The sequence below is a fragment of the Vicugna pacos genome, chromosome 2, assembly GCF_048564905.1.
Source record: "Vicugna pacos chromosome 2, VicPac4, whole genome shotgun sequence".
In the NCBI taxonomy this organism is placed as follows: domain Eukaryota; kingdom Metazoa; phylum Chordata; class Mammalia; order Artiodactyla; family Camelidae; genus Vicugna; species Vicugna pacos.
This window is the reverse complement of record NC_132988.1, coordinates 48,938,156-48,961,281: the sequence shown is the minus strand read 5'-3', so window position 1 is coordinate 48,961,281 and position 23,126 is coordinate 48,938,156. Positions and strand designations below refer to the sequence as shown.

Sequence of the window (23,126 nt, the reverse complement as noted above, 5' to 3'; positions counted from 1 at the left end):
GTAGCTTCATATGCCTACAGGTGGGACCATTCCAACTGCCCTGGGAAAGGGGCTGAGATTCCCAGGGATTGGGCCACAGCGCATTCTTTGGCCTTTTCTTCTTATCCTTGGGACTGTCATGGTGCCTGTGGGCATGTTATTTATCACGCTGTTACAATGAGCATATAATGAAGCTCAAGGTCTACTAGAAGTCAAACCTCTTAATCCTTAAGGCCAACTAGAAGTTGAATCTTCCACTATTCTGGTGAATCTTCCACCATTTTGGTGTTAAACTGCTGTCATTCCTTGAGTGGCTGTGCCCTGCCCCCTTCCCGCCTGTCTCAGTTGAAGTAAAATAGACACACACTCCATAGATAAAGTATGGGCCATCTTGGAAGGTGAGGGAGCAAAAGGCCACAAGGTGCAGAGTTGGCTAGTTTTTATGGGCTTGGTAACTTCATAGGCTAACAAGTGGGAGGATTAGTCCAACTACTTTGGGGAAGGGGTAGGGATTTCTGTGAATTTGGCCACCGCCCACTTTTTGACCTTTTATGGTCGGCCTTAGAGCTGTCTTGGCACCTGTGGGAGTGCCATTTACCATGCAGATATATTACAATGAAGTTCAGGGTGTTCTGAAAGTCAAATCTCCTGCTATCTTGCTCTCAAGTTTTCCTGAATTGAATCTTCCACCATCTAGGTGCTAATTGCTGTGATTCCGTTATTGTTTGTGCCCTGTCTCCTTCCTTCCTGTCTCACCTAGAAAATATTCCAGAATATAACCATTTATCGCAACTTCTACTGTCTACCTGGTCCAACATTTCTACTTTTGTTTTGCTCCACACCCCTCCCCCGCCCCCCTAAGTCTATTCTCAACATAGCAGTTTTAGTTGATCCTTTGAAAATGTAAGTTAGATCATGTTAATCCTCTCTCAAGACCTCCAGTGCCACCCTGCCTGGATTTTTTTTTTTTTTTCCAGAATAAAACCCATAGTCTCAGCTGTCTCCCAGGCCCCGCTCCTTGTTGCCCCTCTGGCCTAACCTGCTACCACTCTTCCTTTTGCTCTCTCCACTCTAGTCACACTTGTCTCTTGGTAGTTTCTTGAATTCTAGACAGACGCCCTCTTTGTGCTCTCTGCCTGGTAGGCTCTTACCTAGATACCCAGGTTTCCTTCTTTCACTTACTTCTGGCATCTGCTTACATGTCATCTTCTCAGAACTCTCTCTGTATAAATAACAACTTTCTTGTCTACTACCTCTGTTTCTTTACTTTTCTTTTAAAATACTACTTATAACTTTCAGATACAATATATATGTATTAATTTATGTTTATTTTATCTGCCTTCTCCCACTAGAGTGTTAGCTCTGAGAGGTTAGTGACTTAGTTTTGGTTTACTTCTAACCCTAGAAAGATACTTAGACTATCATAAACATTCAACTTAAAATTTTGTTTATTCAGTTACTCAATAAGTTGACATTTATTACTAAATAATACTACATACAAATTGCCATATTCACTTGCTCAATAATATTGACATAATTTTTGGAAAGATACACGGAATACACCTAGTTTCTTTTGAAGAGCAGGACTGAGTTAGAAAATACTTTCATTGTATACTATTTCATAATTATTAATATCTTAATTAGTGAATATTGACTAGTTTCTCCCAACTTTAAGAAATTGATCAGTAGATTAAACACTGTAACTGAAATAGTCTGCTCTTTTATAGTCTATTCAGTATTTGTTTGGTTAACCAAACGTGAACTAATATAGGTGACTTTTCTCATAGCTAAATTGTGAAGATGCTGGGTTGTATCTAATAAGAAAACAGAGTTAAGGAAGCTATATTTCAATTTAAAATAAATGATTAGGGAAGGCAAAGAGATTTGTTAAAAGATAAGCAGAGGTATATTAAAATTTTTACAAGTTTATCTGAGGAAAAATTAATTAGAATCAGGCGGCATCCAATGGAACAGATAGAAAAGAGCTGCAAGGACCTGTGTAAAATGAAGGACTTTCATAGGCAGGTGGGTGTGGAAACAAGGAACTTACACTTGGCAGAAAAGTGGGTTTGTAATTGAAAAGTTACTTTTCTTCAGGGGATGGCAGGAGTCTGTCAGGCAGATTACCTAACTAGTGCTGATTAGGTGATTCCTGATATACTGGCTTAAGAGTCCATTTTTGGGTGAGCTAAAACTGTAATTACATTAAATCCTGGTTTTGCTGACGTGGGGCTTAGCATCTCTGACTCCATTTTGGGCATGTTGCTTTGTTTTTAACAGCTTAAAGAACTTGTCTGAAGTTATGGAGCTTCTGGAGAGAAAGGCTTAAAATTTGCATGCATACCATTTCTCTAAAAGGTAATTAAATTTTTTATCAATTAATTTTTTTTCTTACCATAATACATTCATGTGATGAAGAAATTTAAGTAGTACCAGAAGAGTCACAGTGAAAATAAATCTTCCCACATCTGATCCCCAAGGTGCCAGGTGGTCTCTTTAAAGGCAACTGTGCCATATCCTAGAGTGTTGTCTTCAAATTAATCTGTAGATACGCACATGTATGTATCCTTTTCTATATTGCATGTCTTTTGACACAAATAGTATCTGCTATACATGCTGTAGTGTGCTTTTCTTAAAATGTGAGCTTTGCATAAATATTTTCATTCAGCTTAAGACAAAATGAATTTCTGAGGCATGTTAATTGCATACACTTCCATGTTGATGTTTAAACGACTGTTTTTTGGTTTTTTGTTTCTGTCAAAACTGTGTTTATTTCTGCTGAAGCTGCAGAGGGCACTGTTATCCTTCCAAAAGCATGGCCTAGCCTTAGACAGTGTTTTGCAGTACTTGAATGTGGTGCAAATTTCAGGACTTGGAGAAGCTCCTGGTATTACAAATATGCATCAATTCAAAATACTCACTTGTGCTCACTTTTTATGTATTTCACATAAAATTAGTGGCAATATATTTATATCATACCATCACTTTCAGTAGGAGTAATTTTTCTTTAATAGATACAATATTTAATTTCCAAAGCACAAGCCTTGCCTTAATTTTGTGGTAACTATTTGTAAGGATCACAGATAGTGTCCCTTTCCTTTTAGTCATTGTTACACAAGATTTGTGTAGCATCACAGAAACTGCGCTGACCTGGGTCAGTCCAACTGCATCATTTATAAACTATGCCACACTGTAAAATCATTTATCTCTGTGATTCACCATTTTCTCAGCCACAAAATGAGGAAATGTATTTCTAAGGTTCTTGTCAGCTTCAATAAGTCTGTGATGTTTTCATAAAAAAAGAAATGTAAAAATTGAGTATAGATGAGTGTCAAGTAGAATATGGATGTGTGAGAGGGTGGGAAAAGCAATCTACGTTACAGACAAAATCTAAGGTAGTCACAACGCCACAGAGACTGATGGCAGTCCACCAAAGTCCTTTCTTCGCTTTCTGGCAAGAAAGCAAGAGTAGACAGCCAGCCTGTCTTGCACTTAGGTTGCTACTTCTAGGACTAGATAATAAAAACTTCACGGGTGCACTTTTCCTCCCTCGTCCTTGGTGAATATCCTTCCTCTTTCTCTCATTGACTGTTTCAAATCTGCCCTTCTCTTCTCAACCCTGGTTCCCATCCTCATCCTTCCTGAGAAACCATGGCTGTTAGGCAGACCATGTCTCACCTCCCAGCTCTCCCACTCCTACAGCCTGCACCATTCTTTTATGGATATTTAGATTGTTGCCAATTTTTCTATATAGCTTATAAGACAGAATCCATCTCTAGACACCTTTACACTCTCATGCTTTTATTTTTGTAGAGTAGATTGCTAGAAGTCAAAATATTGACCCAAATGATACATTTATTTTGAATTATAAGTACTACCAAATTGCTTCCTAAATAATTTCAACCAATTATACTACAATAAAGGATATGTGAGCGTTCATTTTTCTGTTCCTTCACCATCACTTGATATTATCAATATTTCTATTTTTTCAGTTTTATGGGGAAAATGATATTTCATTATTGTTTTAACTTGCAGTTCCCTGACTGCAAATAGGATTGACTATCCTTTCATTGCTTATTAGTATACTTACATCTTATTTTTTGAATTATTCTTTTGGATTAAATAGTCCTTTGCTCTTATGCCCATTTTTTTCATGTGGATTGTTTATCTATTCAGATATTTTGCTTACTTTTGAAAGTTCGGTTGGTTGTTTTCTTTTAAGTTTATATAGTTCTTTATATATCCTAGATACAAGTCCTTTACCAGATGTTATTTACATATATATGCTCTCAATTTAGGACTTGTTTTAATGATGTTTTCACATAGCACATGATTGTGATTTTTATGAAGCCCAATTTATTGTGTCTTTCTTCTATGGTTTGTACTTTTGGTATCATATATAGGAACTATTGGCCCAACCTAGGGTCACAAAGATTTTCTCCTATGTTTACTTTTAAAGTTTTATAGGTTTAGATTTTAAATTATGTCTATGATCTATTTTGAGTTAATTTTTATATAAGGTGTGGGGCATGGGTTTATGTTCATTTTTGGCATATGCGTAGTCATTTGTGTCAGCACTGTTCACTGAAAAGATTATCTTTACTACATGGAATTAACTTTGTCCCTTTCTAAAAGTCATTTGATCTTTCTGTTTGTATCTATTTCTGGATTCTCTATTTCATTCCACTTATGTATGTGTCTGTCTTTAATTGTTATTTTTTTAAGCTACTAAATTTTAGGGCAGTTTGTTATACAGCAATATATGACTGACAGTATCACTGTCAAGAACTGTGAAATATCTGAGATTTTACCCTTTTTGTAAGCTGACAAGTCAGCCTGCCACAGTTTCATGGATGCTGGTAGAAGACCCAAGAGTTCTGGGTCAGGGATGAAGAAAAGTTTATTACTCACAAAAAATAAAAATTTATTACTATTACTGCAGTAACAGTAGCCAGAGTATCATTTTGTACTAGTTTTCTGAACCCCAATCCCCACAAGACAGTGCAAAGAGGATCAAGAGACACTTGTACACACAGTGGATTAAATTACAAAGGAGGAACCCTGAGCTTAAGGAATCTATATCTTTAATAATGATCAGTAAATAGGTATGCCTTCTCTTTTCTCTGCATTATCTCCATTTTCCAAAGGCTGTTCCTTATACAAATATCCTTGAAAAGATATGTTGGAATAAGGGGCACACAGTGCTTCACTTACAAGATCTACAGAAACATAAAACCTATGGAGAATTGTCTCCCAACAGTTACGATTACTTCTTTCCTGAAATACTCTATGTCCAGTAGAAATAAAGTGAAATCCATGATACCTACTAGCCACTTTCAAAAAATGAAAAGAGAAACAAGTGAAATTAGCTTTAATAACATTTTAGTTAACCAAGTATCTTAAAAATATTGTCATTTCAATGTAATCAATGTACAATAGCTTTAATGAAATCTTTTATTCATACAAATATCTTCAAAGTTCACAGTGTATTTTATACTCACTGTAAATCACAATTCTTTTTTTTCAATGTTATGTATATATTTTTATTGAAGTATAGTCTGTTACAATGTGACAATTTCTGGTGTACAGTATAATGCTTCAGTCATACATGAACATATATTCATTTTCATATGCTTTTTCATTATAGGTTACTATAACATATTGAATATAGTTCCCTGTGTTATACAGTAGAAACTTATTTATCTGTTTTATATATAATAGTTAGTATCTGCAAATCTCAAACTCCCAATTTATCCCTTCCCACCCCCTTCCCCCTGAAAACCGTAAGTTTTCTTTCTATGTCTGTTGAGTCTGTTTCTGTTTTGCAAATAAGTTCATTTGTCTTTTTTTTTAGATTTCATATATAAGTTATATCATACAGTATTTTTCTTTCTCTTTCTGGCTTACTTCACATAGAATGACAATCTCCAAAAACCTAAAAGTTTCCCTGAAACTGAATCAATCATCAACTCTTAAATTAAAATTAAAAATTTAATTCTTCAGGTGCACTAGGCACATTTCAAATCCTCAATAGCCGCATGGGACTGGCAGGCACTGTATTGGATAGTATAGCTCTAATCCCTTTGATTATAACATACATTCCTTCCCTGGTTCTCTTCTTTCTGGCCATCGCTCTTTGGTCTCTTTGATAAGCTCCTTATCTTTGCCTTATTCTTAGACATTATGGTTCCCAATGACTTTATTCAAAGTCCTCTTCTCTTTTTATTCTCTGTCCCCTACCATTGTTTTAGTTGCCATCTGTAGGCTGTTAACTCCCAAATCCATATCTCTAAACTAAAATCTTTCCTAGGCTTTAGAAATGTACATCTAACTCTACTGGACATCACATGAGCATCCCACAGGCATCTCACAGTTTCCCAAATTAGCCTCATATTTTTCATTAAATTAATTCTGTCTACTTTGTTGTAATTTTCAGCTGGTTCAACAAAAACCCACTTACGTAAGAGAAAAAAATTGAAAGTTTCTTTTAACTACTGCTCTTGCTCAGAGCTCACAACCAACAAACCAACAAGTCCTATGGGTTTTTTTTTCCCTAAATATTTTTGAACTCTTGCCTTCTTGTGCACCACTGATACCTCCCCTTCTTTCTTGTGACTAGCTCCGATGTTTTTTTTTTTTCCCCAGAATCAGTTCAAACATCATTTTCCAAGGAGCCTTTGGTTCTTTATCCTCAGTGTTCCTGTGGTACCATAAGTAGTACTTATAACTTGAAGCATCATATGACTTCCCTAACTAGGCAGTAAGCTCTTTGAGAGCAGGACTCTGTCTCATTTTCCATATATTCCACTTTTTAAATTATTTAAACACCTGATGTATATCTTTTTGAAGCATCAGTTGATGACACTTGTCATGCCCTCAGCAACTTCATAATATTATAAGAGATGGAATGCAGATAGTTTAATGCCTGTAGAAAATGATTGTCCTCAAAGAGGTTATTTCTGTACTGAGAGAAGCAGCTGAAAATACCCATGAAGTAACTGTCTGCCTGAAAATGTTCATTTATATGTACTACAACTAGAATGGGCCCTAATACGTAATTTTTTAAGGCTTAGAGCCATCTCTGCAGTAATCAGACATACATTGAAATGAGTCTATGTCAGTAATATTGAGAACTGCATCATTTTATTCCAGAATCCATGAAGGATGTTGCATCAGTAATTAGTAGAACAAGTTAACAAGTGGGGCACATACATTACATTTGCACAGTGGGTAAGAGTGATTGTTTTGATTATGATTTCCATGTATGTGGTTTTTTGCTTCTTTGACTTTTACAGTCACTACTGTGTATATCCTAGTACAAGATGATACACTGAATTTTTATAATAAAACATTTATTTAATTTGGTGAAGTATAAGATCTGCTTACCAGTAAAATGTCCTGGTCTAACTTTATTGCTGCATATGTTTTTCTAAGTCTTCTGAAAAAACTGTTTAGTTTGGTTCTTGAAAATTTATTTTGGAAGTATTTTTACAAACGTATGTGTAGGAACACCTGATTTTCTTGATGCACAGAGTAATAATGTTACAGGTTTATTTGAAAACCTAATAGTAGTACTCACTACGGCAAAACATTGAGCTCTTTGTTAGAGTGTACCCTTGATTGTTTATTTTTCAATTTCTTCTAAACAGGTTTATAATTTGAGTGTTCTGTTTGTGAGATTACCTGTCATCTTGTGGCAAACTATTGGAGAGTTAACTGAAAATGGAAGCCCCTGAAAAATAGCTCATCCCTTTATCTTACTGCCGACCTTGGCTTCTTCAGACTGAAAAAAAACCCCCAATAAACCCAGTGATAATAACCCAGTTCTGCAGGAGTTTATGCATCTGTTATTTGGAAACAGAGTTCAGTGCCCACGTTACCTGCCTAAGAGATTTGAAAGCGGCTGCCTCCGAGGAGCAGGAGTGGGTAGTAGATAAGGAGTAGAGACTGCTGTTTTTATTTTAAGCTTTTTAGCACTAGTTGATTTGTAAACTCTGTGCACATAATATTTCATTAAAAATAAAACTTAGGGAAAGAAATGATCAATCCCAAACCTGGGCACTCGTTCCTGTGTTATTTCTTACAGACTAGATGTACACCCATTAAAAGGAGGTTAGAGTGGTTCACTTTGAGTGGGGCTTTTTCCAAAGCCCTCCAGTCAGTCATGAGCAGACAGCCAGGGGAGTCATAACCTGTATCAAGGGAACCACAGGTGAGAGATTCCTCAAACACCCCCAAAGAGAAAAAGGTACTTTCCAAAGCAGTCCTTTCTACTTTGCTTCCAAAGCCAGTGTGGTGGCTGGATGTTTCCTATTTAAAAGGAGAATGAAACCAGAAACCTTGAACTTGTGGATCCTTCATAAAACCCTGGTCTCATTAGAGCAGAATGCACTTGCATCATCAACATCCTTGACCTCTTTTGCTTGATAATTGAAGAAATAGTAAAATAAAATGAAAATCTCTCTAGCTGGGCCAAATTACCATTCTTAGCAATCCTTGTCCCTTGACCAGATTTTGTCATTGACCTAGTATGATCGATATCGAGGATAAAGTTGCCAGAATGAATTCATGATTTATGGTGAGAACTGGGAAAGATGGAGACAAGGATAAAATGTGCCTTCCTGTGCCTACATCTGGGCATGGCCTGCTATGAGCCCATTGCCTTTGGAGGTGTTGATCTCTGGAGTCTCATCAGTGAGATCCACTTGAGCAGCTAGACAAGTCAGAGGAGGTCTCCAGGCAGAGTAAAAGGGAGAGGAAAGATAGAACTTTTGCGGGCTTCTCTGGATTATGTAGGGAGCGGGCTACTAAGACAGAAGGCAACTCATGGAGCTAATGACCCTCTGTTAGAGCAAATGCCTCTAGATGGATTATATCAGATTTTCCAGGTGATGACTATGGATGGAATTCTCTGGAATTAGATTTTTTGAAGCTATTTTATTTTCTTTTCCGTTCAAGATGACTTCAGTCTACTAATAAAACATGGAGAAAGAGCATGAACTAATGATTACTTTACCTCATTATACTTGTTATTCAGTTTTATTTCTTTAATTGTTCCCAAAGTAACAAGAGCTTTGTCAATTGTATTGATGAGGTCAAGACGTGTTGTGTCAGCCGTGTACTCCTGAGTGATCCTCAGTTAATAACTGAATAACGGTTTATGCCAGGAACTAAGAACTTAGGATGCATCTTTGAGCAAAACAGATAAAAATATTTTGCTCTAATTTTGCATTTTTTTGTTTTGCTAATATTTAGTAATAGCTTAGATCAAGAGATTTGAAATTCCAGCTACATTTCTGTTACCTGTAGATCTGTTTTCCTCTCCCCCACCACACCTACTTTAAATTTGAAGTATTTCATGGTAAGTGTTGAAATACAAATGTGTTTTTAATTTGATTGTTTTCCATCACTCCTATTTTTTTTCTGGCAAAGGCCATCAAGTATATTCTTTTTTTCCAAGTATATTCTTTTTGAATCTTTGTTACATTTGTTTATCATTTTATTTTAGCTAAGATGTTATATTCTAGGAGATGTTCTTAGCCACTAGATAGCAAAAAAATATAATTTATAAGTCAAAATCACAGAGTTAATGAATTACAAGATAATACTCAGGAGTTTGTTCAGCATATAGCCCAGATAGATGAAGTAATTTTAAAAATGTAATTAATTAGAAGTGGAGCTGAAGAGGCTCCAACAGTCATACTCAAATCTAACAGGAATTTCAGAAGAAGTGAATAGAGGAAATAAGAAATATTCAAAGAGGTAATGGCTAAGGAATTTTCAAAACTTGACAAAGGTGAAATTCTTTGGATTGAAAATATACCCCAAAGGGCAAGTGAAGTGATTAAAAGTAACTATACATAGCCACAATTTGTGAAATGGGGGGATATCAAGAATAAAGAGAAAAATCTCAGAATCATCTGGAAAGGAAAAAGAGATTACTTAAGAGGATGGGCAGTTAGATTGAGAACAAACTTCTCACCAGTAGTAGTATATGACAGAAGACAACAGAGTAGTTATCCTCAAAGTGCTGGGGTAGAATAACTACCATTCAGAATTTTATATCTAGCTAATCTATTATAAGATGAAAAGTAAAAGAATGGATATTTGCAGACATAGAAATAGGAGAATTTATATACCCACACATGTTCATTAAAAAACTACTACAGCAAAAAAACAAAACAAAACAAAAAACTACTAAAGCATGTGTTTTAGAGGGAAGAAGTGGAATGGAAGAAATGACAAATGCTGGAAGAGGCAAGTAGTAAAATATTGTCATATTCTTCTAAGTGAGAAAATGTATATCAGGCATGTGCTTTCGTCCAGTAAGTGTGAATTAATGTTAGCTATTAGCAATTACTGTATTTTAAGAAGCAAGTGCTTAATATACATTTTCTCACTTAAAAAATAAAACAGTATTTTATATATGCATGCTTTCTAGTTCAAAGGACAAAACATTTTCTATTTAGATTATAAAGACTATTCTATCATTGTTAATGTTTTAGCTGTCAGGGGTAATGAGTGGTGTTTTTGAAAAAGCTATCTGCTTCTAAAAGATATACCTATATACCCATCAGAATGGCTAAAATTAAAAATAATGATACCATCAGCTGTTGGTGAGGCTGCAAAGAAATTGAATCACTCATACATGGTTGGTGGGAACGTAAAATGGTACAGGCACTCTGGAAGATAGTTCGGCAGGTTCTTAAAAAAATTAAATGTGCACTTGCCATACAACGCAGCAATTGCACTTATGGGCATTTATCACAGGGAAATGAAAACAAGTTCACACAAAATCCTGTACGAGAGTGTTCTTAGCAGCTTTATTTGTAGTGGCCCAAAACTGGAAACAACTCAAAGGACCTTCAGCAAGTAAGTGGATAAACAAAAATTGATACATTCGTACTGTTCAGTACTACTGAGCAATAAAGGAACCAGTGATACATGCAATCACTTGGGTGAGATCTCAAAGTAATAATGCTGAGTGAAAAAAAGACCAATCTCAAAAGGTTTCATACCTTATGATTTCATTTATATATTGGAATAAAATTATAGAGACAGAAAACAGATTGGTGGTTGCCAGGTGTTAGGAACAGGAGGTGGGAGAAGAGTGGGTGTGCCGTACAGAGGTGAAGGGGAGCCTTGTGGTGATAGAACAGTTTTGCATCTTGGTAGTGGTGGCCACACAAATCTACACATGATAAAATTGCGTGGAACTCCATACACACATGAGTGCATATAAAACTAGAAATCTGAAAGAGCTCTGTAGATTGTGCCAATGTAATTTTCGTAGTTTTGGCACCGCAGTATAGTTACGAAAAACGTTATTGGGAGCAACTAGATGAAGGGGACAGTATAAGCTACCTCCCTGTACAGTTGTAGTTTTTTTTTTTTTTTCAATTTTAGGTGAATCTGCAATTATTTCAAAATTAAAAGTTAGAATAGAGATCTACTCAATGTTTAGCAGTTTCGTAATGATTATCCTAATCTTTGTGTTACAATTTTTGAAAGCATTTCATAAGTTTCTATAAATGTGGAAGGAGGACTCTGTACTAGGTAACATAGTCATAAACAATTTTCCCAGGAAAAGGTTTTTTTTTTTTTTTTTGCTTGCTTAAACAAAGCCACATTATTTTGTGAAGACGATTTATTTAATTTTTATAGATTGCTAATTATGTAGGACTTCAGGGTGGAACTGTGTCTTATTCATCTTTGTTTGCTTCCATGCCCTGTAACAAACAAAGCACCTTAATCATTTCAGACATTTAACACGTTCGCAGATTTTTAAATTTTCTACCCTGTTCTGCATTGTATTACTCCAGGTGTGTAACAACTCCCCTTTTCCTTGATATTCATGAAAAAAACAATTTGACCAATGTACTAACAAAGGCATTTGTGTGGGCAGTTGGTTTCTCAGGTGGCAATTAATGAAGATGGTTTACATGATACAGTGTATACAACTTAATGTTAAATATTTAAAATTTCTCTTCTTAAAAGTTTTTGGTGACTTTTCTTATATGCCAGTTATTTCTGTAATCTGTAGCCTTCTGCCATGTTGTCTTATCCCTTCCTCTCCATAGTCTCTTCTTTTCTCTCTTATATTCTTTCTTGCCCATACATTTCTGCATTAAAAAAATGCGTAGCCATTTCTTGGTTTCATTGTTTCTCTCCAGCTTATACTTTAAGAGTCTCACCTTTTATTCCTAGTAAAGACAATTCCTACATAAGTAGAGCCTGGATACTGCCTATTAATAACCTGACATTGCAACTTTTAGAACTGCCTTTAGTACTTTTTGGAACAGTTTGGGGTATAAGTAAATAAATAAGACAAAGTTATGTATATATCACACAGAAATACGTACATATGTGCATCAAAAGAGACATATAAAAATGTTAATAGGAGCGGTATTTGCAATGGCCAAAAAGGTAGAAACAACCAAATGCTCATCAATAGTAGAATGAATAAGTAAATTATGGCAGTTTCATATAATGAAGTACAGAATGAAAATGATGAAGTACTGCTACCTACAGTGATATGGGTAAAACTCATAAATTTGATATTGGGCACAAAAAGCTGGACACAAAAGAATACATATTGTTTGATCTATTTTAAATAAAATTCAGAAGTAGGTGAAGCAAATTAATAGGGTTAGAAATCAGTATAGTTGGGATGGTTTTTTTTTTTTTTTTTTTGGGGGGAAGAGGAGCATTATAATTGGTAAGGGCTTGATGGGGACTTCAGGGTGCTGGTAATAGTCCTTCTTGATATTTGTAGAGATTGCAAAAATGTGTTCACTTTGTGAATATATATTGAGTTTATATATTATGTATACATAATGTACATAGTTTGTATATTATACTTCAGTTATGTAGTTTATTTTTTAAAAGTTTTAAAAGTTAATTTTTAAAAAATATTTTAAATATTCTTATTTCTGTTTCATAGTTGAGCAAGCTAAACTTAAAAGACTGAGTTAAAAAGATTGCCATTGAATCAGAAGTGGAATGTTGGTCCAGGGCTTCTGTACCACTAGTACTGCTTTCAAAGAGGGTTCACTTAGCATCCAGGTACATAATTAAACTTTTTCTGACACTCTTTACCCTTCCCCTTTTTCTCTAAAAGACCATGGACATATCTTTTAGGCTTTGTGGACTATGTGGTCTCTGTTGTAATTACTCAATTCTGCCATCATGGTGTGAAAACATGTATAGACAATTTGTAAATGAATAGGTGTGATGGTAGTCTAGTAAAACTATTTATAGAAAATGAAACTTAATTTAATTTAATTTTTACATATCATAAAGTATTATTCCTCTTTTGTTTTTTGTTTTTAACCATCCAAAAATGTAAAAACCATTCTTAGTTCCTAGGCCATACAAAAATGGGTGGCTGCTGGATTTGGCCTATGGGCCTCAGTTTGACAAACCCTGTTTTAGGAAGTCTATTTGCAGTGTTGATATGAATGGCAGTTTATGTCCATAATTTATGTATTTCCTTATATATGTAGGCATGCTATATTGTGAGGCTTTTTAAATTGTAACATTTCCAGCTTATTTAGCATAATCACTAATTTCATAGTTCATAGGTTAAGCTAAAAAGTATTCTAAAGAGCAGTTTTGTCTATGGTCTCTCTCTTGTGTTTTTCATTTTTTCCCTTTGCATTTAATGAGAATAAACAAAATGTTCTGGGATAAGAACAAAAGGATTTATCAAATGTCAACAGCTGTTGAGCTATCCATCTGTCATTGAAAAAGAGTTTGATTAGCACCCTGGGGCAATCAAGCCATTTTAGCTCTGGATGTACTAGGAGAAAGAGGAAATAGAAGGCTCAGTTAACCAATGATGGGTATCACTACTGACAACATCTCATTTGGAAAAAGATTTAGATAACAAAAGAAGTAGTAATTTGAAGATTTCTGATAAATAATCATTCTTATGAACTGTTTGGTAAAAAATATGAAAGGAGATCATGGCATATGAAAAGAAAGAGCTGAGAAAGTTACCTGTAAGTTTCTAAATCTAAAATTTGATGGTCAATAGGTACATCATTGACTCTCAGTTGGTTTCCTGGGGCATACGTGCTGTTAATCTCCTACAAACGTGGCCCTGGATTTTGCTCATTGAGTTTTGGCCACAGCTGAGGACAGAAACTATTTTAGCAAATGCCTGGCAGACAACCTACCACAGTGCGTGTCGTAAGATGTGCTGAGGAGTGGGGTACAACCTGCCCCAGGGAGCACATGAGAGGTGGCATATATTGTCAGATTGGCACCAAGGAAATGCTCATGTTTACTGGAACAAGTGAGGATTTGGCTTGATGAGTTTATGGGATGCAAATCAAGGCAGTTAACACTTCAACTCAAACAGCAGGATAGTGCTGAAGGTCATCTAAGGGCGTACTATAGTAATAGGTGGATACAGTTGCACTCCTTTAAATGTACAGTCAAATATTCTAGTATTCAAAGTGTGATCTGAACATGGTTTAAACATGTGTTTCTTGATATAGCCACTATTGGGACTTTGGGCAGAATAGTTTTTTGTTGTTAGAATAACCTTGCATGCTTTGCAGGATGTTTATCATCCCTGGCCTCACCCACTAAGTGACAGCAGCGTCTGCTAGTTATTGGGACAACCAAAACATCTTCACATTCTTCCAAATGTGATATGGTACTACCACTCCTGGCCCAGAACCACTGGTTTAAAGGATATATCTTCTGTGTCACCAGTTTTACTCACAGTGACCTTTGCCAGACTGTTTGTTGGATAGATGGCTTATACAAACCAGAGCTTGCAACAGTAGACATCTTGGCAATAACACATAAAGATATGAAATGTTTCTTTCACCCTTCAGATGAACAAAGCAAAAAAGACACATTAAGTAAAAGATGTGCTATCCTTAAAATTAAAGAACACTATTCTTTATTCTTTCTTTATATACAAGGCTGGTGGAGTAGGAAGTTGTGTATGACTATTTCTAGTAAGCATAGCTTTTCACTAATTTCAATACATTGATCCTACTCTTCCTTTGTGGATGATACATGTCGTATTTGTCCTCTTTCACACGTCAGCCCTTCAGACACGTGAAATATTTATTTATGGCTTCCACAGGTAAATTGCTTTTAGTTATTTGATTCTCATGAACTAGTACCTTATGTAAAGTAGTTTCCATACACCTCATTGTCCTTGTTTTCCTCTTGATACACTATAATTCATCAGTATCCTTCTTAAGGTCTGGTGCCCAGAATTAAACCAATCGGTGCAGCTCGTCACTGTCAGGTTACAGTGAGTATTGAGGACTGTGACCCTCTTGGATGTTAACTTCCTGTCAGTGCAAATAAAGAATTGTGTTTTAGATATCATGAATTATTATTTCTAATAATACTAACATTTCTAATGCACTTTTGGTCATTTAAGATGTCTTTGGTTGTTTTCATGGGAATTCCTGTTTCATCTTTTTCATCTTGTAGCTAAGTTATTGAGGTTTTATTCTTATGTTTCAAACCTTGTTTTACTTTCACATTTTTTAATGTTGATTTTTAGCTTACCTAAACTTAGGAGGAATGGTTTGAGTCCTCATTATGTCCCCCTTTACATTAACGATCTCTCTTATACGTGTGTCAAAAACAATTTTAAGCATACTTTTAACGTCTTTTTTCAAATTATCAATAAAAATGTCAAACAAGGTACAACCAATGATAGAGTTCCACGTAAAGTCACTAGAGAACAGTCTCCAGGTTGACACTTCTAATTGGTGATCTAGTTATTATTCTCAATTAGCAAATGTTAACAGTGATTTCCTGTGAAGAGGAGGCTTGGGGAGCGGGTGGAAAATTTTAACTTTCTATATTTGTTGGTTTCGTGTTTTCCAGTGGATGTTCATTTACTTAGAGTAAAAAAAAAAATAAGAACAGAACCTAGATATTCTTTTCTTTAACAGATTATGAGGTAAAATTTACATGCAGTGACATACAAAATATTAAGTGCACAATTCCATAGATCTTGACAAATGTATGTCCCTTGCATAAACACAAATCTACCAAGACAGAACATTTCTGTCACTGCAGAAGATTGCCTCCCCTTAGGTATTCTAAAACTAAAACTGAAACTATCTCCTTTTCTGACAGGACTTCAGTTCTTTCTTGATGGTGCTTGTTTTACTCTTCTGATTCACGGCAATCTCTGTCTCCCCAGGCCACGTCAACCTGAGTTAAAAATAATTCTCAAACATAATAAAACAGTGTTTCTTTGGACTTCTTCCATTATAAGGGAAAGCTAGACCAACTCAAATTCATCTGATATTTAGTAAAATAGTAGGTTATATAATCAATAGGCAAAATCATTAGCATTCATAGTTATACCTAATAACCTATGAGGAGACATAATAGGAAAGTGGATCCTGTTTATGATAGAAAAATGGAGTGAATTGAAATAAAATATCTAGGCATGAGCTTAAGAAGTATTCAGACCTGTTTGAGGAAAACTATCAGACATCTCCACAATGCACAAAATTAGATTGGAAAAAGTGGAAAGACATACCATATTCTTGGCTACGAAGGCAGAACATCATATAAATGACAGCTTTCCCTAAGTTAATTTATGAATTTAATGTTATCCAAATGAAAACTAGAGCTACACTAGTTGGTTAAAATTTTTAATTGGAAGATCACCAATCAAACATCAGGAAGACCTTGAAAAAGAAGACAAATGACTGGAATTCTTGTTCTAGTAGATGTTATTGCTGCATGAGCTGGACAGTCTAATGTAGTAGACAAACTAATCTAATTAGACAGTAACATAATAGAATAAAAAAGTCCAGAAATAGTCCCAAATGCTTATAGAAATTGATATGGGATAAAGATAACATACCAAAAGCAGTGCTAAAATATGGATGTTTCAATAATGATATTGGCATAACTAAATAACTATATGGAAAATGATAAAATTTGATCCTTCCTTCAACTATATACCAGGATAAATTTCAAATGTATCAGAAAAACCATGCAACTGCTAGAAAAGATATGGGGGAATTCTCTTATGATTTGCAAATGGGAAGATTTTCTTGGTTAAGATTTTAAGAAATCTAAATAAATAGGGTAATGACATAAATCTGACTACAACCAAATAAAAAAGAAATTTTGCATGAAAAAAGCTGTAAGAAAATTAAAATAATAAAACAAACTGAGAAAATCATTTGTCAATTATATTTCAGATAAAGGGTTGCCATCTCTAATATAAAAAAAGCTTCTAAAAATATAGTAGAAGACCAGTAACCCTAAGAAAAAATGACAGACATTACTAACAAAAGTAATAATAAATGCTAATGATCCTAAATAAAATAAAAAAATTCAACTTCACCCGTGATGAGAAATATAAGTCAAAATTACACTGGTATATAATTTCTCAACCATCAGGAAAACAATAATAAAAAATTTGGCAGTATACTCTGTTGGCTGATGGAAATGTGGAAAGGTAGAAACTCTGTGGAGGGGAATGGGCAATATGTAGCAAAGCTGTATTTACATTTTTTTCTTTGACCCAGCAACTCCATTTCTAGGAATTTCTCTCAAATAAATGGGCATTGAAAAAGTAAAAAAGGACACATGCAAAGAGCTGTTCATTGTGGAACTATTTGCAATAGAAAAAGACTCAGACAAGTTAAATATCCATCAGTAAGAAATAGTTAAATAAACTATTATGCATTCACATGATAAAGTGCTATTCTCCTATAAAGAAGAACAAAGAATACACTGCTTTGAAATGAGCCTCAGGGTAGATAATAGTAAAAAAAATAAAGGAGAAAACTGTGTATATTATACTTACTGTTTGTTTAAAGAAGTAAATTTTGAGGGCTTGTATTAGAAAAATGAAAGAGCAACCCACAACTAAAAGGGGAAAGTGTTATAAAGAGTAGGACTTCTCAAAAGCAATGCTGTTGAAACTTTGGACTGAATAATTCATTGCTAAAAGACTGTCTGGTGCACTGTAGGATGGTTAGCAGAACCCCTGGTCTCTGTTTACTGAATGCCAGCAGCTCCTACCTAGATGTGACAACCAGATATTGCCAGATGTCTCCTAAGGGGCACTATTTTCTCATTTGAGCACTGCGTTGATTGTGGAAGGGACAAAGTGCAGGTATAGAAATGGAAGCTGGACTTCTCCAAATACATATATGTAGGTTTGACTTTGAAACATGTAAATGTTTCATGTCGCTAAATAGTAAATTAATCCAAAATACAAAGCAGTTCCTAAAAATTGGGAGCAAAATGAAACAAATTGAGTTGGTAGGTTAACCACGCAGAGCAGATATTTCAAGTGACTGAAACATAATAATTTTGACTGTACAACTCTAGTAAATGTACTGTAAAGAGAAAAAGAACTGCAAAGAAATATTAAATTGTTTTTTTCAGTGATCAGTGTTAGCAATAATATTGATATTATTCTTCAGAACTCATTAATAAGTAATTAAGTTAATGCTGTTAGGAATAAACATTTTTAGCAAAAGAAACGAGACATATAATAGTACAAACAAAAAATTAAGTAAAAACATCTTATCATAAATTTAGGTTGGAGATACTAACATGAACTCATAATATAGTTTCTCTTAAAACAAGTGTATGCTAGTCCTGTCTGCTGAAAATGTCCCGAGACAGTGCCTTATAGTACCCAAGCTGCGGTCTTTAAACAATTCTTTCCCCATAAAAAGAAACCAGAGTTTCTTGCAGAAATGAGTGTTTCAAGTCCAGGGCAGAAAAATGTATGAAAGGAGTCTGAAGATTTTGTCATACCAGAAACTGAGGAAGCTACCAAGTCCTACTATGAATTATGACAAAAATGACATAGAAACCAAATTAAAGAGGCTTCCCCAGATAAGGAATAATAACTGTATTAGATTAAAACACTTCAAATATGTTAAACTTCATGACTTCATAATGATACATACATATGTAAGAAAGCCTCACTGGTTACTTTTGGAGAATGTTACAGAACCAATTTATTATTCTGAAACTTGGTAAATAAAGAGAAAGTATCGAACATGTATCTGTCTTTCCTGTATGAAGAGCCTCACAGCAGCCACCTAGGTAATACAGGAATACTTTTCTTTATTGAAGCATTCCATCTAATAAATAAAGAAGCAATCAAACAACTAGAATATTCTCTTTTTCTAATCTCTGATGAGAAATATATCTAAGCAAAGACCAACAATAGCTGCTAAAACTATTTTAATGAAAGAATGAGACCAGCAACACCTAAACTTACAAAAAGAGGTACAACCAAATAGTATATTCTTCCTGGTAGACATGCACAACACCAACCATGATATTTTCTTGACAAAATATTGGCATGAATCTGAACAAACTTCTATATCTAACTACTCATTTATAGGAAATATGGGAGACAGAATAATATGCTAACTGACGCCATGGGGATGCAACCAGCAAAATCTAGAATGTGGAAAACTCTATAGAAATAACAGTCTTGTTTCTTCAAAAAAAATTGCAAGGAATTAAAGAGGGAGAGGGAATGTATGAATTAATAAAGATTTAAGAAATGTCAACCAAACAAAACATTGGGCATAGCTTAGTTCTTGATTGGGACAAATCAACTCTAAATAAAATACTAATGAAACAATTTGAGACATTTGAACATTGACTAGATATTTGATAATATTAAAAGTATTATTGTTAATTTTAAAGAAAGTAAAAATGGTATTTTTAAATAAAAATATTTTTCTTATAGACGTATATACTAAAATATTTATGAGTGAAATGAAATGTCTGATATATTCCAGTAGAGCACTGAAAAGGACTACTTGTCCTGCCTCATTGGGCCCCCAGACTTTGTTTAGAATTTGTAGTTGGTATCTGAACAGCTCAGGCAAGTTGGGGTATCACATTCATACAGATTGTACTCCTTGGAGAAGATGAAAATGAAATCACTTAATGAATCTTCCTGCCTTTCTTTTATTATTCATTAACATTCTATTATCTACCTCCAGCAGGGAAATTGACATCCTTTCTTTATTATTTCCTTGGAATTAGGTAAAAATATCCCACTTGTTTTCTTTTTTTTAAAAATATATATAAACTTTTTTTATTGAGTTATAGTCATTTTACAATGTTGTGTCAAATTCCAGGGTAGAGAATAGTTTTTCAGTTATACATGAACAAACATTCATTGTCACATTCTCTTTCGCTGTGAGCCCCTACAAGATCCTGTATATATTTCTCTGTGCTACACAGTACAATCTTGTTTATCTATTCTACATTTTGCAATCCCAGTCCCTTCCCTCCCCCCATCCCCCTGACAAACACAAGTTTGTATTTATGTCTATGAGTCATGTTTCCCCAAATTTCGGGACATTTTGGGGTAAATCTTTCTAGAGCTATTTTAAGGCTTGATGTGACTTCTGTAATGTTTGTGTTTAAAACTTTGAGATCATCATACTATTGTCTCCTTTTATTTCTCAATAGATTTTAAATCTGCAGTTCGACTATGGCCAGTATGTTCAGTATCTCCTTCCTGTGCTATTATTTATTCCAAAATGAAGAGGTCCTTTCCTACCTAAATTTTTGTCATATCCATATCATAAACTAGTCCAAAGTAGAATGTTAATAGCAGTTTAGCATATTTGTTCAGTTTTGTGCATGAGAATATTATCAGAAAGGCAAGAAATGGGGGGGAGAGAGAGAGAATTTCTGAGGTAGAGTATATATACATATATATATACACACACACACACACACACATATATATATATTTTAAAGAATTTGACTTTTAGCAGATATCCAGACTATTGAAACACTACATCACAACTATCTCTTACCTTCATGCTGGACTTGTAACCTGTGTCAGGGCAGTGTCACTCCTTTTTTCTATGGGGGAATCTATAATGAATCATTGTTTCTTTTTCTCCCTCATCTAAATGTTCTCCACTAGACTTGCACAGTAGGGCTATGAATTAGCAAACCTTATTCTTGAGTGACATCTATATAGCTGCTGTTCAGCTTTCATTTCCAAAACCATGATCCTCACTATAAGCGGAAGCAGCAGCACTACCTGTCCCCCAAACCCTCCATTTCCTAAGTAGAGTTTTAAGATTGCTAAAGCTGAATTCCACTACCTCTTGACTATGTTGTTTCTCACAGTGAATCAGCAGAAATGAGTCCACATCCAACATGGGTTTTATATCTTGCCTGACTTACTTCAGAGCTATTTCTTCTCTATTAGATTTTAAAAAACGATTATTCCTACACATACAGTCAATTAATCCTCAATAAAGGAGGCAGAAATATACAACGAAGAAAAGACAGTTTCTTTGACAAGTAGTGTTGAAAAAGACGGACAGCCGCATGTAAATCAATGAAGTTAGAACACTCCCTCACATCATACAGAAGAATTAATTCAAAATGGCTTAAAGACTCAAGACAGGACACCATAAACCTCCTAGAAGAGAACACAGGCAAACATTCTCTGATATTAATCTCAGCAATGTTCTACCAAGGCAATAGAAACAAAACCAAAAATAAACAAATAAGACCTAATTAAATTGAAAAGCTTTTGCACAGCAAAAGAAGCTATATAAAAAAAAAAACGAAAAAACAACCTATGAAATGGGAGAAAATATTTGCAAACAATGTGACTGACAGCGGCTTAGTTTCCAGAATATACAAACAGTTCAAACAATTCAATAACCAAAAAAACAAACAACCCAGTCAAAAAAATGGGCATTGTTGATTTTTTGTTGTTTTTATTCTTTTCTTATTGTTTCCATCCTGCTTATGATTAGGTACTGCTTCCATCAGTAACTCTCTTTATTGGTCAGACTTCTGTAATTTACCAATTATTTCCTCATTTGTCAGGATCTTATGAGATTGTCATGAGGGTTAAATACAAAGATGATAAAGCAATTTAGAGATCTCAGATTGGAATCGCTCCTGAACCTGTGTATTGGCTCTCTGTATTCACCCATTCCAGATATGCAGATTTAACCAACTGGAGATGGAAAATACTTGAAAAAAAATTCCAGAGAATTTCAAAAACAAAACTGGAATTTGCTACGCATTGGCAACTATTTCTATAGTATGTACAAATATTTTCATAGCATTTACATTGTATTAGGTATTATGAGTAATCTAGAGATGATTTAAAGTATATGGGAGGATGTACATAGATTTTATACAAATATTGTGCCATTTTACATAAGGTTCTGGAGCATCCTCAGGTTTTAGTATCCTGGAGTATCCTGGAAGAACCAATCCTCTGAGGATACCAAGGAATGACTGTAGACTCTCTTTGGTTTTTACTATCTCCTTTACTCAAGTTTTTAAAAATTGAAGTTGTTTTCTTATGCAGATGTGCTCCTGTGTTCTCTGTCTTAATAAATGACCTATGATGCACCACTTAGCCCAAGCCAAAATCTTAGACTCATCTCTATATTTCATCAATGATTAAATCTTATTAAGTTGATTTCCTTAAAAAAATTTAAAGCTTGTGATTCTCCATTCCTCTTATTGCTACATTGGTTTGGGCACTTGCCATTTTATTCTTGAATTATTGCAACAGGCTTCTAATTGTTTTTTAGCCTATAGAATTCTCTGTCCTGCTACCAATTCATTCTCCTCATTGGTGTTGGTAGGTGCTTTTTGGAATGTGTATCTGATCCTCTGACTCCCTTAAAATGTTAAATAGCAATGATGATAATAAGCAAACGGCCTTATTCCTGACTAGTGCAGAAATTCATCTAATGTTCTCCCATTAAGAAGAATAGCAAATTAAAGAAGCGTCCAGTGAGTCTTGTTTGCTTTATTTTTATTTAAAAAAATTTTTAAATTGAAGTATAGTCAATTTACCATGTTGTGTTAGTTTCTGGTGTACAGCATAGTGATTCACACACACACACACACACACACATATACACACACACACACATATGTGTGTGTGTATATATATATATATATATATATATATATATATATATATATATATATATATATATTCTTTTTTAAAAAGACAATAAATGCCAGACTAAATAATGCAGAAGAACAAATAACAAAGTCCTGTTTTATTGACTATTTTCTTCTTTTTTAAAATCTAGAATTGTTAAATTTGGCTAAATGCCTTTTCAGCACCTGTGGAGATATTTGCATGA

The 23,126-nt window shown here is 34.5% G+C and overlaps 1 long non-coding RNA gene across 2 annotated transcripts in view; it reads left to right on the top strand.

The window, feature by feature from the left end:
• The window catches only part of LOC140686208 (uncharacterized), a 230,777-nt gene that overhangs the window by 3,277 nt on the left and 204,374 nt on the right, over positions 1-23,126 (top strand). For both annotated transcript variants that reach the window (XR_012059850.1, XR_012059851.1), the window contains exon 2: positions 2,260-2,337. This is a non-coding gene — a long non-coding RNA (uncharacterized lncRNA). The remainder of the gene's footprint in view (positions 1-2,259; positions 2,338-23,126) is intronic.